This window comes from Benincasa hispida, chromosome 4, assembly GCF_009727055.1.
Source record: "Benincasa hispida cultivar B227 chromosome 4, ASM972705v1, whole genome shotgun sequence".
Taxonomy (NCBI): domain Eukaryota; kingdom Viridiplantae; phylum Streptophyta; class Magnoliopsida; order Cucurbitales; family Cucurbitaceae; genus Benincasa; species Benincasa hispida.
The window spans coordinates 13882124-13899865 of record NC_052352.1 but is presented as its reverse complement, the minus strand read 5'-3'; the positions used below and the strand labels follow the sequence as shown (position 1 = coordinate 13899865).

Genomic DNA, 17742 nt, shown 5'->3' with positions numbered 1-17742 from the left:
TTTATATCCAATTTCCTCCAAATTAATATATCTCATACATAAAGTTAATTATATCATATTTAATTAACTCGTTCAATTATATCATATATAATCGAACTCCCTCTTGTCAATTTGAACATTTCAAATTGACCCAAAAACTGACTCTCAACTTGTATCCAAGCTACCAAGAGGACCTTATGGACCTATGGCTCGAAGCTCCAACAGTACGTGAATAGCTGACTAAACTCTTTAGTCACGATATTCACCATCCGTTAATTGCCAGGCATTCCACTAATGACCAACAGTTGAACTCTTCTTGCCATAGATATATTTCTATGTCCATTGGATATAACCAATCATCAATACGCTAACCTTTCACAGATGCTCGTAATTACAGCTGAGCCAAATTACTGTTTTGCCCCTGTAGTTACATCTCACTCCTTAAGTGCCACTGATTTCTCTAATGAAGAATATAACATAGTCCAACTATGTGTGAACACCTCTCGAGCCATGAGAAGGTGTGTGGCGCCACATCGTTCAATGAATAAGCCCTTAAGGGATCTATCTATCTACTTGCCCCTGCCTCAGGGAAGGAATGAATTCCATCTTGTATAGCTAAGTTCCCAGCTTCTAAAACAGACGAATCCCCACTCACTCAGGATTGAGGTCATGTTACCTATAGTCATCCTAGTGAAATGAAGTCTCAGTTATGAACGGTGTTATATAACGAGACGTTAAAACTTTGTGGTCAGGTCTTATACAAACTCTTTGTATAGGATGCCCCTACTCGCATGTCCCCTACACGAATGATCTGGATCAAATCATTTGTATCCATATACTACAGACCATTTTGGTTATCACTCAAGACATGATCCACTTGTATATCACCACATACATGTTTGAGTCACTTACAGATAACCAGAGATTTTATGTTTATTGATTTGTGGTAAAATCTAAATGTGCAAAGTCAAGTAGTGAAGTAAATATCATTTATATTATACATCATAAGTGCGGTACAAAGTTATTTACAAACTACTGGACACGAGACTTTAGGGCACAAACCCCAATAGGGTTGCCCAACACGGTGCTTGAGGTTAATCCAAAGAAATTGGAACCACGGTCAAGGTTGTGCCTCTTTGTAGGCTACCCCAAAGGTACACAAGGGGGTTTTTCTAGAATGCTACATTCCTGGAGGAGGATCATATTAGGGAGCCCAATCCACATAGTAAAATCATGTTACATGAGCTTTCCAATGAAACTACTGAAACTTCAACAAGAGTTGTTGAAGGACCTTCTTCATCAGCAATAGTTGTTGATGATAGTTCATCTGGTAAGTTGGTTCTTCCTCAAAAGTTGAGGGAACCTCAACGCAGTGGGAGGGTTGCAAACCCATCCGTTCGCTATATGGGTTTCACAGAAATCGTTGCTATAGTAGCCGATGGCGACGTTGAGGATCTGTTGTCTTATCAGAAGGCAATGGAGGATGTTGACTAGGATGAATGGGTCAAAGCCATGGATATCAAGATTGAGTCGATGTACTTCAACTCAGTATGGGATCTTGTAGATCAGCCTACTGGGATAAGACCTATAGGTTGCAAATGGATCTACAAGAGGAAACAGGGTGTCGATGGGAAGGTGCAAACCTTCAAGGCTCGACTTGTGGCAAAGGGTTATACCTAGGTGGAGTAGTCAACTATGAGGAGACTTTCTCACCTGTTGCCATGTTGAAGTCAATTTGCATCCTTCTATCCATTTCCACTTATTATGATTATGAGATTTGGCAAATGGACGTCAAGACTACCTTTCTGAATGGCAATCTTGAGACGACCATTTATATGGTGCAGCTCGAGGGATTCATTCCCCAAAGTCAAGAGCAAAACGTTTGCAAACTAAATCAGTCCATTTATAGGCTGAAGCAGGCATCCCGATCTTTGAATATTCAGTTTGATATTGTGATCAAGTCGTATGGCTTTGACCAAAACGTTGATAAACCTTGTGTCTACAAGAAGATCATAAAAAATTCAATAGTTTTCTTAGTATTGTAAGTAGACGATATCCTACTCATTAGGAATGATGTAGGACTACTGACTGCAATTAAGAACTGGCTAAAAAGATTTGGGAGAGGCTCAATTTGTTCTGGGTATACAGATCTTTCAGGATTGTAAGAATAAAGTGCTAGCGTTGTCTCAGGCATCATACATTGATAAGATGTTGCTCAAGTAATCGATGCAGGACACCAAAAGGGGCTACTGCCATTCATGCGTGGAGTCACTTTGTCTAAAGACATGTGTTCTAAGATGCCTCAAGAGGTTGAGGAAATAAGATGGGTCCCATATGCATTTATCGTTGGCAGTTTGATATATGCGATGCTCTATACTAGGTAAGACATCTGCTATACTGTGGGAGTAGCCAATAGGTGTCAGTCTAATCCAGGCCAGGGTCACTGAACCACAGTTAAGAACATCTTCAAGTATCTTCGGAGAACGAGGGGATACATGCTCGTGTATGGATCTAGAGATTTGATCCTTACTGGATACACGAATTTTGACTTTTAGACTGATAAAGACTCTCGCAAGTCCACTTTAGGGTCAGTTTTTACTCTTAACGGAGGAGCAGTAGTGTGGCGAAGCACTAAGCAGAGGTACATCATCGACTCCACGATGGAGGCCGAGTGCGTAGCAGCTCGTGAAACTACTAAGGAGGCCATTTGGCTCAGGAAGTTCCTGATAGAGCTGGAAGTTGTTCCAGACATGTCTAGGCCCATCACCCTCTATTGTAACAATAGTAGTGTTGTGGCAAACTCCAAGGAGCCCAGGAGTCACAAGCACGACAAACACATAGAGTGGAAGTATCATCTGATCCGCGAGATAGTGCATCAAGGGGAAATGATAGTCACGAAGATCGCTTCAAAGCACAATGTTACTAACCCATTTATGAAAGCTCTCATGGCTACAATGTTTGAGGGTCACCTTTAGAGCATGGGTCTATGGGACCGCCCGCGGCTGAACTAGGGAGAGTGGGAGATTTTTATGTACTGGGCCTTGGTGCCATAGTTTATTGTTTTGTACTAGTTTTTTGTACACCCCACTCGCTTTGTGACAAATGGGAGATTGTTGGGGATGATGCCCTAAACTCTCGTGTCCTGTAGTTTGTAAACACAATTTTATAAGAACGCTTGTGATGTATAATATATGATATTTTCTTCACTTCTTGTCTTTGAACATTGGATGTTTTATTTTCTTTACCACAAACCAATAAACTAAAATTCTCGGTTGTCATTATGTAACTTAAGCAAGTATGTGGTGACATACAAGTGGATCATGTCTTAAGTGATAACCAAAATGGTATGTAGTATATGGATATAGGAGGGAAACCTTATCCTGGTAACGCTATGGATGCGGCCCACTTTGTGGAATAGTTATAAATGTTGTGACTTGCTATAGATGGTCTGATCCTGATCATTCATGTGAGGACATGCAAGTGGGGGCGTCCTATACAAAGAGTTTGTATAAGGCATGACCACGAAGTGTTAACATCTCGTTATATAACGTCGTTCATGACAGAGACTTCACTTCACTAGGATGACCATAGGTAACATGACCTCAATCTTGAGTGAGTTGGAAACTTCTGCCATTGAGGGCGGTCCTTTGATTTGCATGGGTGCGAGTGGCCAGGTCGCCGACTCAAACTTACCACATTGGGGATTCGTCTGATTTGGGAGCTGGGAACTCAGCTATACAAGATGAAATTCACACCTTCCCCGAAGCAGGGGTAAGTAGATAGATTACTTCCTTAAGGACTAATCCCAGGGCCCGAGAGGTGTCCACACATAGTAGGACTATGTTGTATTGTTCATTAAAGGGATTAGTGGTACTTAAGAAGTTAGATGTAACTACAGGGGCAAAACGGTAAATTGGCCCAACTATACTTACGAGCATCTATAAACGGTTATTGTACTATTGATTGGTTATATCCAATGGACATAAAAATATATCTATGGCAAGAAGAGTTCAGCTGTCGGTATTTAATAGAATGCCTGGCAGTTAACGGATTATGGATCTCGTTGCTAAAGAGTTTAGTCAGCGATTCACGTACTGTTGGAGCTTCAAGCCATAGGTTCATAAGGTCCCCTTGAAAGCTCAATGGATTCAAGTTGAAAATCATTTTTTGGGTCAGTTTGAAATGTTCGAATTGACTAGAGGGAGTTCGATTATATATGATATGATTGAACTAGTTAATTATATATGGTATGATTGACTTTATGTATAAGATACATAATTAGAGGAAAATGGATATAAATATGATTTATATCTAGTGGAGTAGAAAACATTATGGTTTATATGTGATATTAAACTATAGGTTAATGAATATAATATGATTATATTTATTATTTTTAATTGGACAATTATGGGATAATTGGCTGCCGTTTTCTCCGCAACCATGTGTTAGTGGGAAGTTTGATTCAGTATTCATAACTGAAGAATAAAATGAAAATCGTTTTCATTTTGCAAAAGATCATGTAATTTACTCACGAAGTGTATATTACCCATCGCTTAGCTAACTGAGAGACTATACGATAGCTTGAAGTTACTACACGATCGTATACAAGCGCACATCTTTCTAAATGATCGCCTAAGTTTTTCTAAACGATCGTCTAGTGTCGAGCATTTTCTAAACGATCGTCTAGTTTCGAGCGTTTTCTAAACAATCATCTACACGGTCGTAGCCTGTTTACTACTCATTGGAAAGAAAAAATGATCTCTTTTTATATCAGCGAAGGAAAAAACTCTTGAATTCGAAAATGGAAATAACGAAGAAAAGGAGCCTTCCTGCGTGCGAAGCGAATTGGCGCTATGCTGTAGGCCAGTTTCGGGTTGGCGAATTCGTAGGTTCAATTCCTACCGGATGCATGCAAATGAACAAGTTATGATAGAATATGTCTGGTTTATCTCGATCAAATGGGAGGACTGGCTATCCCAATTCCAAAAATCTTCACGACTTTCAGTATGTTATCGATGGTTTCCCTTGCCAAGGAACTTACTCCGAATAGTTCTAACATGAGACAAGATTCGGCAATTTTTTAATTGAGTAAACAAAAGATTTCTTTTTTTTTTTTTTACATGCCCTAAAAAAAAGCAATTTCATATTCATCAATATATTTCTCGAAACAAACGAAAAGGAAACGAAATGAAAGACGAAACATAAATCATGGATCAACTAAGCCAAGCCCTTTCGGGGACTTGCTTAAGAATAAGAAAGACACTTCTCTATGGTACCAGTTGTTGCTTCATTGAATTCGCTTCCTCGAAGGCTTGAGGTGCTGCCCGCAAAAGGGTACTTCTTCTAAACGATCAAGCACAGTCTATACGATAGGCCCTGCCCTTCTCTCACTTGCTTGATCATTGTATACGATCTTCAGATCCTCCTTCCCTCTACCAAATCTCAATAGAGCCCACTCTTTGGATTCTCACACCGAGAATACAGAAGGTTCCAAGTCATGGTGTCAACCTCGTCTTTGTTCTGTTCGTGTAGAGATCGTTCGTGAGTAGACGACCAGGTGTTGGTGAACGATTGCTTGACGTTCCAGCGAAAGCGAGAGCAACTATTCGCTTGGAGAGAACGAGACTTTCTATGGAGAACAGTTCTTCAACTGGTATGTATTCATTCTCTTGTTATTTTTGGCCAAAGCATGCTGGTAATTTTGTAGAATAATTCATATCTGTTCTGTTTGAATGTAAATGTGGAAATTCTATCACAATGTATTTGGAACGATCTACTTCCGCTTAGAGGTACTCTTGTATAATAGTTCGTTCAATAGCAAAAGCTATCTTCCTCATTGTAGCATTGCATTGAATTTCCTCAGAAACTCACTGAGAACAGCAGGAGTGACTCAAAATTTTAAATTACAAACTCGATCGCAAACAAATAAGCTCAAAACAGGGATCCTTACAAACCAATTTGTAAATGAAAACGATAAACTAACAGTGCCAATCCTATAAATTATCCAATAATTTTAAACATCCACATTCTTAAACACTCATCACATGAAAAAATTACAAAATGCTTAAATCCCACAAAAAACTGTAAAAATTAATCTGAAATTTGGGAAAAAATTGGGCAAAAAACCTGGCTCTGATACCAATTGAAGGATCCCTGTGAAGGGTACAAAGTGGAAGTGGACCGTCCAAATTCTAAAAAATTTATAGAATACAATTTTATAAAGAAACGGAACAGATCATGCATTTAATTAAACAAAACATACAACATGCTCGAGAAACTAAGAAGAGAAAAAGGAATAGAAGACTTACTCGTGCAGAACGAAATCTTCACGTTTCCTCTTCACTGTGAAAATCACAAACACGAAAAGGGTACTACCACAAACGCAACCTAGGTATTCTCTGGATCGGAATCTAAGAGGAGTGGGTTTTGACTATTTTGGTGAGAGAAGAGATTGAGAGAGAAGAAGAGAGGAAGAGCATGAGATCTCAGAACCCTTTGTGTGATTTTTCTCTGTTTCTTTTCTTCACCATACAAAGAAGAAGAAAGTATAACTAACCTATATACACAATCTAGAGAGAAAGAGGGGGGCCAAATAACAATAATTCAAAAATAAATAAATAAATAAAATTTATTTATTTATTTAATAAATTATTTAATATATATTCATATGATAACTACCTTATCATATAATATATATTAAACTATATGTTATATCAAATTTAACATACCTTTCTCTCACTAATGACTTTTAATATAAATCATATTTATATTAATTTTAACCATATGAATCCAATTAATATAATTAATATTTGAATCATATTCAAATATTTATTTTCTCTCATAAATACTTAATATTATAATGTATCAAATACATTATAGTAATTATATCATATATAATTAAATTACATTAATTATATCACATATAATTAATTCCCTTAATTCATTTGAACAATTCAAATTAATCCAAAAATCGATTCTCATTAAAACTCGTTGAGCTACTGAGGGGACCTCATGGACCTGAAGCTAGAAGCTCTAATAGTAGTGAATAATTAATTAAACTCTTTAATTTAAATTATTCATCATCCGTTAACTGACGGGCACTTTAATAAAGACCGTCAACTGTACTCTTCGCACTACAGATATATTTCTGTGTCCATTGAACATAACCAATCAACAATACGATGACCCTTCACAAATTGCTCCTAAGTACAGTTAAGCCAAAATTACCGTTTTACCCCTGTAGTTACTTCTAACTCCTTAAGTACCACTGATCCCTCTGATGAACAATAAGTCATAGTCCAACTATGACCAAACCCCTCTCGAGCTAGGAGAGGGTGTGAAACCACATTGTTCAAGTCCCAGAATCAATCCTTAAGGGAGTAATTTATCTACTTACCCCGACGTTGGAGAAGGAGTGAATTCCTTCTTGTGTAGCTATATTCCCAGCTCCCCAATCAGACGAATCCCCAAAATGGTAGGCTTTTTTAGTCAGTGATCTAACCACTCTCACCCATACAAATTAAAGGACAACCCTCATAGGCAGGAGTTCACAATTCACTCAGGATTCAAGTCATATTACCTATGGTCATCCTGGTGAGATGCAAGTCTCTATTATGAACGGTGTTATATAATGAGACTAAACATTTCTTGGTCTGGTCTTATACAAACTCCTTTGTATAAAATATCCTTGCTCACATGTCTCCACATGAATGATCAAGATCAGATCATTTGTAATACTTTATAACAATTGTAACATCTACAAAACAAGCCATACTCGTAGTGTCACTAGGATAAGGTATCCAACCTTATCCATCTACTACAGACCATTTAGGTTATCACTTAAACATGATCCACCCATATGTCTCTACATACATGTTTAAGCTACAAGATAACATTGGATATTAGTTTATTAGTTTGTGGTTAATGCAATTAATTTTGAAAAAAAACATCAAATATTTTATTACATAAATAAAAAGTTTATACATTACAATTACAAGCTGTTGGACCCTACGAGATTTAGGGTATCAACTCCAACAATTTAAACATGTATGTAGAGACATATAGGTGGATCATGTTTAAATGATAACCTAAACGGTTTGTAGTAGATGGATAAGGCTGGATACCTTATCTTGGTAACATTATGGATACGACCCTCTTTGTAGATGTTACAAGTGTTGTAAAGTACTACAAATGATCTGATCCTGATCATTCATGTGGAGTAGAGGTATCCCATACAAAGAGCTTGTATAAGACCAAACCACAAAATGACTAGTCTCATGATATAACGTCGTTAATAGTAGAGACTTACATTTCACCAGGATGACCATAGGTTACATGACCTGAATCCTGACTGAGTGAGAATGGCCAAATTGCCGACTCAATATGCCTACCATTTTGAGAAATTGTCTGATTGGGGAACTGGAAACACAGCTACACAAGACGGAATTCACTCCATCTCTAATGTCGGGGTTGATAGAGTAATCAAGAAAAATACGGAAGCTAACAGAACTATTAAGCACTCTAATTAAATTAATTTGAGTAATAAGCATGCAAATTCATAGTTTTTTAATAAAGGATTTCAGTTTGAATACTTTTGTTGATTTCCTCTAATTCCTTGCAAGCTCCACGAAACTGATCTTTAATCTCTTCAGTAGACCATCCAGAGTGTCTTCTCTACTAATCTCAGCCTTGGATTGAGTCGTGGAACTTCAATTGAGAGGATAATTAGATTGATTTGGAGGGCTTGATAGAAAAACTCTTTTTCCAGTAGAAGATTTTTCAAAATTTCAATTGCATGTCCCAAATTTGATTAATTTTCAAGTATTTAATCAACCTTAACATGCAAAACTAATTAAACAGCTATTTGATATTTCAAATGGCACCAAATTATTGGTCTTAGTGATGGGATAAACAAGCACGCAACGGAAGCATTCAGAATCAATAAGCACTCTAATTACACTTAATTTGAGTTCTAAAAAGCATGCAAACACAATTTTTCATAGAAAAGGGTTTCAATAGCATGTACCTTTGAAGAATCCTCCAAATCCAAGTTCTTCTCTTTGATTTCTCAGCTTCAAATCCACAGAGAACTACCAGATCTTTTCTACTATTCTCAACCTTGAATTTGAATGATGAAACTCAAGATTGAAGTGAATTGTGAAGAGATTTGGCGAGGGTTAGAGATGGAAAAAACTGCAAAGAACCTTTTTTTTCAGTTTTTTCTCAAATTCCCTTCAAATTTGAGAAATTGAGGATATGTATCTATCAAATGCATGCAAACACTGATAGAACAAATAATTGACACCTCAATTGAATCCGTTTAGTGGGTTAGGTGGAGGAATTAAATCAATCCACTTCAAAATTTTCAAACTTTAGAAAATTCCACTAAGAAGATTAATTTTCAAATTAAATTTTAATTTTAATCAATTTAAAATTAATTAAATTCAAAATTCAAAATTTAATTTCTCAAATTAAATAAATATTACAAATTAATTTGATTTTATTTAATTAAATAATAATTTAATATCAAATATAAAATTAATCAAATACCCAATTTTAAACATAAATCTTATTAATGCAATTAATATTTAAATCAACATTTAATTATTATAAACTCTTCAATTTCGTTTAATTTTGATAAATTAAACGTTTAGTTACATCGAATATAATTATTCAAACCCTAGTTGCAATTTGAACACTTCAAATTGAAAACCCTAAATTCAGTTTGAGCATTTCAAATTGAAATTCAATTTCAACACTTCAAATTGTAATCATTTCAAATTCACTCAATTTACTAATCCAATGTGTTCATGTTTTACAAGCTAGTATAGAGACCTTATGGACCTATAGATCATGCACTCCAATGATTTTGAGATTAATTAGCTAAAATCTTTAAACCCAATTAATCAATATTCATTAACTACCAAGTCACACTACTATAGCTCGATAGTTGCACTGTCCTCACTGTAGATATATTTGTGTCTACTTAATTTAACCATAACCAGTAAGTCGACCCTTCACAGGTTGTTTGTAATAACAGATGGGTCAAATGTTGTTTTACCCCCGAAATTAAATCTTACTCCTTAAGTTCCATTAATCCTCTAATGAACAATTGGTTTGTGATCCAATCACTAAACTGAATTCCTCTCGGGCAAATGAGAGGGTGGGACCCCTTGTTCAAGGCTTGGATTCAGCACTTAAGATAGAAACCTTTCTCCTATCCTTAAATTGGGTAGACGTGAATTCCATCTTGCACCCTATGTCCCCAACTATCTACCCAGTCTTACCCTTGAAATGGGAGACTTATTGAGCTGGTGCTATTGAGTCACCCTCAACTATGCAAATCTAAGGATAATCACGTATAAATAAGAGTTCATAATGAGCTTAGGATTTAAGATCGAGTTAACTAGGTCATCTATGTGAAATGGTCAGTCTTAAACAACAAACAGCGTTATAAAGTAATAGTGACTTATTTCTTGGTCCGATCTTATGCAAACTCATTGCATATGATGCCATCATTCCTCATTTCAATACATGAACGAATCAGGATCACTTTGTTGTAGCACCTTACAACAAATTGTAATAACTACAGAGTGAGTTGCATCTAATAGTGCTACCAGAATAAGGCACCCAACCTTATTTGTATACTATAGACCGTTTTGGCTATTTACTCGAACTTGATCCATCTTTATGTCTCCACATAAAGTTCAAGTATTCATATAATAGTCATGGATCTTATTTATTGGATTTAGTCTTTACAAGTGCAATCTACATATTCAACAACAACTTTACTGAATAAATGTCAAATAGTATCTTTATTGAAAAATAAAAAAATATTTTAATTTTACAAACTGCGAGTTTTACGACATTTAAACCAACACTTAGGTATTAGATTATGGAAAAATCCACTATAGAAATGGATTTGGGATAAATCCACCAAAACCAAATTTTTAATTTTAATTTAATACAATTCTTAAACATAATTAAATTAAATGTAATATAAATTCAATTTCTGAAATTGAATTTTAAAATTGAAATAGATTTAATTTATTAAATAATTAATTAAAAAATTAATTAACTAAATAATAATACTTTAATATCAAATATTAAATTGATAAAACACCAAATTCATACATGAATCCCTATTCATGTAATTGATTTAAATCTTATTTAAATATAATGAACTCTCAAAATACGTTTAATTTCAATAAATTTAAACGTTAATTATATCAAATATAATTATCCAAACCCTAAATTGAATTTGAACATTTCAAATTCACTCAATATTCTAACCCAAGGTTTAATCTTTTACGAGCTAGTAGAAAGACCTTATGAACCTAGAGATCATGAGCTCCAAAGATTTGAGATTAATTAGCTAAAGTTTTTAAACTGAATTAATCAATATTTATTAACTACCGAGACTTATTATTATAGCTTAGTAGTTGTACTCTCCTCATTGTAGATATATTTCTATCCACTTGATTTAACCATAATCAGTTAGTCGATCCTTCCAGGTCGTTTGTATTTAGTGTTTGGTCAAAATTATCATTTTGCCCCTATAAATACATCTCGCTCCTTAAGTCTCCATTGATCTTCTATCGAACAATTGGTTTATAGTCCAACTAATAGACCATATCCCTCTCTGTCATGAGAAGGTGGCGCCCCTTTGTTCAATACTAGGAATCAGTACTTAAGGAATTAACCTATCTGCTAACCCTAAGATGGGTAGAAGTAAATTTCATCTTGCAGGACTATGTTCCCAGCTATCTATCCAGTTTTATCCCCAAAATGGGAGGCTTATTAAGCGGTGATATTAAACCACTCTCATCTATGCAAATCAACGGATAATCCCAAATATATAGGAGTTCATAGTTAGCCCAAGATTGAAATCGAGTTACCTTAGGTCATCTATTTGAAAAGTTTTAACAGTAAACAATTATTATAAAGAAAAGTGACTATTTTGCAATCCGGTCTTATGCAAATGTCTTTTGTATAGGATTCCTTCACTCGCATGTGTCTACATAAATGATTTTGGGATCACATTTGTATCAATATACAAAGTGGATCGCATCCATAGTGTCCTGAGGATGAGGTACCCAATCCCATCCATATACTTATAGACCTTTTTGGCTATATACTAAAACTTGATCTTCTTTTATGTCTCTACATAAAGTTTAAATATTCATAATATAACAATGGATTCATTTATTGGATTTTATAACAAAATGCAATTTCAATAACACTTTTATTGAATGAAATCTCAATAATAATTTTATTGCAAAATAGAATATGTTTAAAAATTACGAACTGCGAGTTTGTAGAACATTCCCATCAAAGGTAAGTAAATGAATTGCTCCCTTAAGGGCTGATTCTGGGGCTTGAACAATGTGGCCACACCCTCTCTTGGCCCGAGAGGGATTTGGTCATAGTTGGACTATGACTTATTGTTCATTAGAGGGGTCAGTGATACTTAAAGAGATAGATGTAACTACAGGGGCAAAACGGTAATTGTGGCGTAGTTGTCCTTTCGAGCAATTTGTGAAGAGTTATCGTATTGTTGACTGGTTATATCCAATGGACATAGAAATATATCTGTAGCGTGAAGAGTGCAGTTGTCGATCTTTAGTGGAGTGGCCGACAGTTAATGGTTGTTGAATAATTTAATTGAAAAAGTTTAATTAATTGTTCAAATACCATTGAAGTTTCAATCTATAGGTTCCTAAGGTACCCTCTATAGCTCAATAGGGATTAAAGAGAATTAATTTTGGATTAATTTGAATTGTTCAAATTAATTGAGGGAATTAATTATATCTGATATAATTAATTTGAATTAATTATATCTGATATAATTAATTTGAATTAATTATATATGATATAATTAATATAATGTATACATTATGGTATAAAGTTTATTTTGAGAGGTGTTAAGTTTTTTAATGAGATTCAAATACTAATTATATGAATGAGATTCATATAATTAAATTTAGTATAAATGTGATTTATATTAAATACCATGCATTAATGAGAGAAATAAAACTATAGGTTATATTTTATTTGATACAATATGAAAACTATAGGTTATGTGTTATAATTGATATAACATGTAGTTATATATACATATAATAAGTTAGTTATTATATATATAATCAATTAATTAAATTAAAATTTATTTTAATTTTAATTTAGTTTTAAAATTAAAGGGAAGGAATTGCTTAATTTTCTCTCAATCATACATGTGTGGAGGAGAGCAGTTCAGTTTTGACCTCTTCTTCGTCTTCTTCACAAAGGTGAGAGTCTCTCTGTGATCACTCTGGTTTTTTCTCCCAAGAACCCACAGAAGAAAAGTTTTCTTCTTCCTCTCAAAATCCTCTCCTCCCTCTTTCAAAAGAAGTAGAGACCACGCTTCCTGCCAATTCTCTTTCCAAAAAAGAATATAAAAGGCTCTGCTTGGTGGTGTTCTCTTTGAAGAATTCATGACCGGATCGAGGGATTACGTGAAGACTTTTTGGCGTCAAGGATAAGTTAATTTCTTCCCTAATTCCTTCTTTAAAGCATCCTATAATTTATTGTTATGCATAATATATGTTCTGTAAATTTTGATTATGTGGAAAAAAAAATGAAATTGGGAAGGTCCCGCTTTCGCATACAAACTTCACCATTCCTTCATCTAGAATATTCTAACATAAACTTTGTTTCAGGTCTAATGTAGATGCTTGCTAATTAATTGAGAATTGTTAGTTATTTACACTAATCTACAACATGCATGCAAGTAGAAATTGAAGTTTAGAGGGAGAAAGGGGTTTATGGATGAATGGTTTAAAGTGTCAATGGTATGCATTGATTTCCCAGCAGAAATAGCAAGCCTAGATGAGTACAATGGAGATGAAATAAAGATGGTGTAGATGCTTGTTTACAATCTAAATGTATGTGCTATGCGTTGAAAATTCTATTCTTTAGTTCATACTAAGTTCAGCATCTCTCGATGCGAAAGCCACATGTAATCCTATCTCTAGGGTGCATGTGTTGGTTACAAAGAACAAGCAAAAGACGTAAGCAACTCTATCTCTGAACTTACTCCACACCCTGACTTAATGCGTTCAATAGTTAAATTGCTCTCTCGAGCAACTTAACTACTTAATGACTTTAATCAACTGATCGGGAAGATTTAAACTATAGATTTCATGCTCTCATTAAGTTAGAAAATTCTCAAACACACCCAATTTCGAAGGTAAACATATGGAGAAGTGATAAACGACCAAAGATAAGATTAAATTAAAGATAACAAGTGTTTATACAAATAATCTCAGATTTCATGCTCTCATTAAATCAGAAAATTCACAAACACACACAATTTCGAAGGTAAACAGATAGAGAAGTGATAAACGACCAAAGATAAGATTGAATTAAAGATAACAAGTGTTTGTACAAACAATCTCAGCTTAATGAAATGAAATAGTTAATGGAAATGAAAGATAAAAAGGAGGAAGTCAAGCTGCAGAGTTCAATCTTGTATTCTCTTTGGCTTGTTTTTAATGCTTGCTACAACAAACTTGGTGAAGGAGTTGAAAAAGATATCTTTCTCAAGCTTCTCTTCGGTAGCTCCTCCTAATCAACAGTGAAAATGGTGTCTTCCCTTCTACTTCTTGCTTGCACCAGCAAAGGACTCTAACTACTAGCTCTTAAGAGAATTTCTAACTATTTGGGCTCAAAAGTGTCTAACTCTCAATTTTGCAAATGACTTCTCCTTTTATAGGAAAATCTCACCAACTTGGTGATTTGACTGCATTAATTTCCATACTCTAGAACGGTCACCTATCACTTTTGAAATGATCAAACGCCACCAGTCAGATGTCTATGCCTACAAGTGGTGATTTGACACGAACTACACAAGTCAAGTGTATCTTTCATACGTCGAACATTCTTGGACGCATACCCCTTATGTTGGCATTAACTACAACATTTAGTAAATTTCTTTGATTCCTACGTTGAAGTGTGTTAGTGAAGCAACTTTTTACTAAAAAGGATACTTTTGTACGCGTTTATCACATGTATGGAATTTCACGCATTTTTGTTCATAATGAGTGTGTTTATATTACTAAAGATCCTCATTATTTCAATTTTGAAAGATCAATAACTTGTATTTCTATAATTATTAACCAGTGTGATCTTTTGACTCTCAAAGTTATGTGTTTAATATATATATAAGAGGTCCTGAGAAATCTCCCCATGTTAATTTATATAAGTAGCTTAAAGGTTTATAAGACAGTCTTCAAAAGTCTAAAAACTTAATAAATTATATTTTTTTCAATGGTTTAGAAACTTATTATACCTTATTAAGGTTGAGTAATCAGACTTAGAATTGATTTAGATAGTAGATACACTTTCAAAGTGCTTAAAAATAATTTTTTCCACTTAAAACACATTTTTGAATAGTTAGAAAGTAAAGCTTGTGTTAATTAGGCTAAATATACCCTTATGGAATTGGTCTTTTAATCTTTTTTTTAAGGGAATATATTAACACAAACAACTAAATACAAGAGAGATCCTCCCTAACTACGAAGGATGTCGATCTCGAGATGAAATACAACAAAAAAACATAGATGAAGAGTTACAAAAAAAACTTGGAAGATAAGTCTCCAAATGTGAAGAACATGAGCAACTTTGTTATAGGATCTTTTGTAAAAACAAAAAACTATTACTCCAATAGAAGAAGTAATACTAAAAATTTCTTCCACAATGTTTCGATCCCTCACCATCATTATTAATGATATAGATGATTTCTAGGGAGTTTGATTCAATCACGATAGATGGGATAAAAGAATTCTCAAAGTGATTCTTTCAACTACTCTTAAACCCTTTAAAAACTCTCAGCTCTTCAAATGTTTTGATTGATCAATTCTTGCAAGTTTTCTCGCAACTGCATCAATTAGAGACCTTCAAGAGTTTCAGATAATCCAATCCATGCCTTTATTTTTTAGGCACACCAAGAAGCGTTTGTATTGATCTTCCAAGAATTATTCGAAGGAGGCTTCCACTTTTTAAGACTCACATGGGTCTAAGATCCTTTATTAGCTAACCAATCTTACTCATTCTAATTATCCCCAAAACTCTTGATCATTTATTCTCAAGTTTACCGTCAGAAAGATAAATTCCCAATCAGGTTCATGTTTTGGAAAAGGTTATGAGACGTTTGGGATACTAAATTGATTATTATAGTCAGTGGATTACAATAGTCGATGGATTATAATAATTAATGTTTGGGATGTAGACCATTTTAGTCGAGGTTATATATAATTTGTGTTTGGCGAGTAAACAATTTTTATTTGAGTAAAAAATAGTAAATATAGTAGGAAAGAAAAAGAAGAGAAGAATGAAAAATATGAAATAGTATTCACTAAACTTAATTGTAGATTATAAATAGTTGTACACGTCACAATTATATTTAGTGTCTCAAACATGAAATGAGTTATAATAACTTATCCCACCAACTTCTAGGCGGTACCCCAAACGGCACCTTAATGTGTTGTTGTTGATTGATTTTTTTCATTTTCTTTTTTTTTTTTATTTGAATTGAATAGAGGCATATTTTATATATTTAGCCAAAAGAAATAAAAGGGAAAAAAACATGCGAGTACCGCCGAGCACAAAAAGCAAAAGGAAAAAATCGAAAAACAGAATAGGAAATTACGAAAGGAGGGTGTGAGTCAAGCAATGAAAAAACTTATCCGGAGGGGCAAAATGGTAATCCGACAGTAGCTATAATTTTCGAAAAAAATGAACCCGACGTGAATCGAACACGCAACCTTCTGATCTGGAGTCAGACGCGCTACCATTGCGCCACGGATCCGTCGGTGTTTAAGTTGTATTTTTCTATTTGTTATCATATATGTTGCGTTCCAATTTGGTTCTATGATCTTAGGAGACTCGATTTGTTTTTATACATTAAGATTCTGGTCCATAACTATTTGCATTTTGTTCTTGAAAATTAACTCTATAAATTTTAAATCATCTTGTTAATTTTTTTAGCTTTTTTGTCTACATTGTATTAATGTTTTCAAAATCAAAGTTGACTTTCAAACTAAAAAAGCATACAGTTTTTAGAGAAATCTTAGAGTTGTCAATTAAATTTTTAAAAGAAAAGCACGTTTGTAAAAAGTAGTTTTTTAATATTTGGATTGGATTTTAAAAGTATTTTCTAAAAGGTAGATAACAAACAAAAGAAATTCATAGATATTTTATAAGTTTCATTTTTAGAAAATGAAAAACCAAAACCAAATATTTATATAATGAACATTTTAAATATGTAGCATATTTATTTTTTAAAAAGATAATTATAACTATTTGCACGAGATTTCAAAAGAAATTTATTTCGTGGAACTTGAACTTTGTATTTGTATTAATTTTGTGAAAAGTGAGTACAATCTCTAATACATAATGTTTTGATGCTTTCAAAATAAACTATAGGCTTTGGTTGATCTTCTTGGATCATCGGTGTTTGGGCTTGTTGATCTTCTTGGATGATCGGTCTTTGGGCTTATTAATCTTCCTGGACGATCGACCTTTGGGCTTATTGATCTTCCTAGACGATCGACCTTTGGGCTTATTGATCTTCCTGGATGATCGACCTTTGGGTTTGATGATCTTATTGAATGATCGACCTTTGGGCTTGTTGATCTTCTTGGATGATCGGCTTTTGGACTTGACGATCTTCTTGGACGACGGCGTTTGGGCTTATTGATCTTGTTGGATGACCGGCCTTTGGAC

At 34.2% G+C, this 17742-nt stretch overlaps 1 non-coding gene across 1 annotated transcript; it reads right to left on the bottom strand.

Annotated features, from left to right (window-relative positions):
• Positions 1–16753: 16753 nt before the first annotated feature.
• Positions 16754–16825, bottom strand: TRNAW-CCA. The gene has a single exon. It is a non-coding gene; the product is annotated as a tRNA-Trp (tRNA).
• Between the last annotated feature and the right edge of the window lie 917 nt (positions 16826–17742).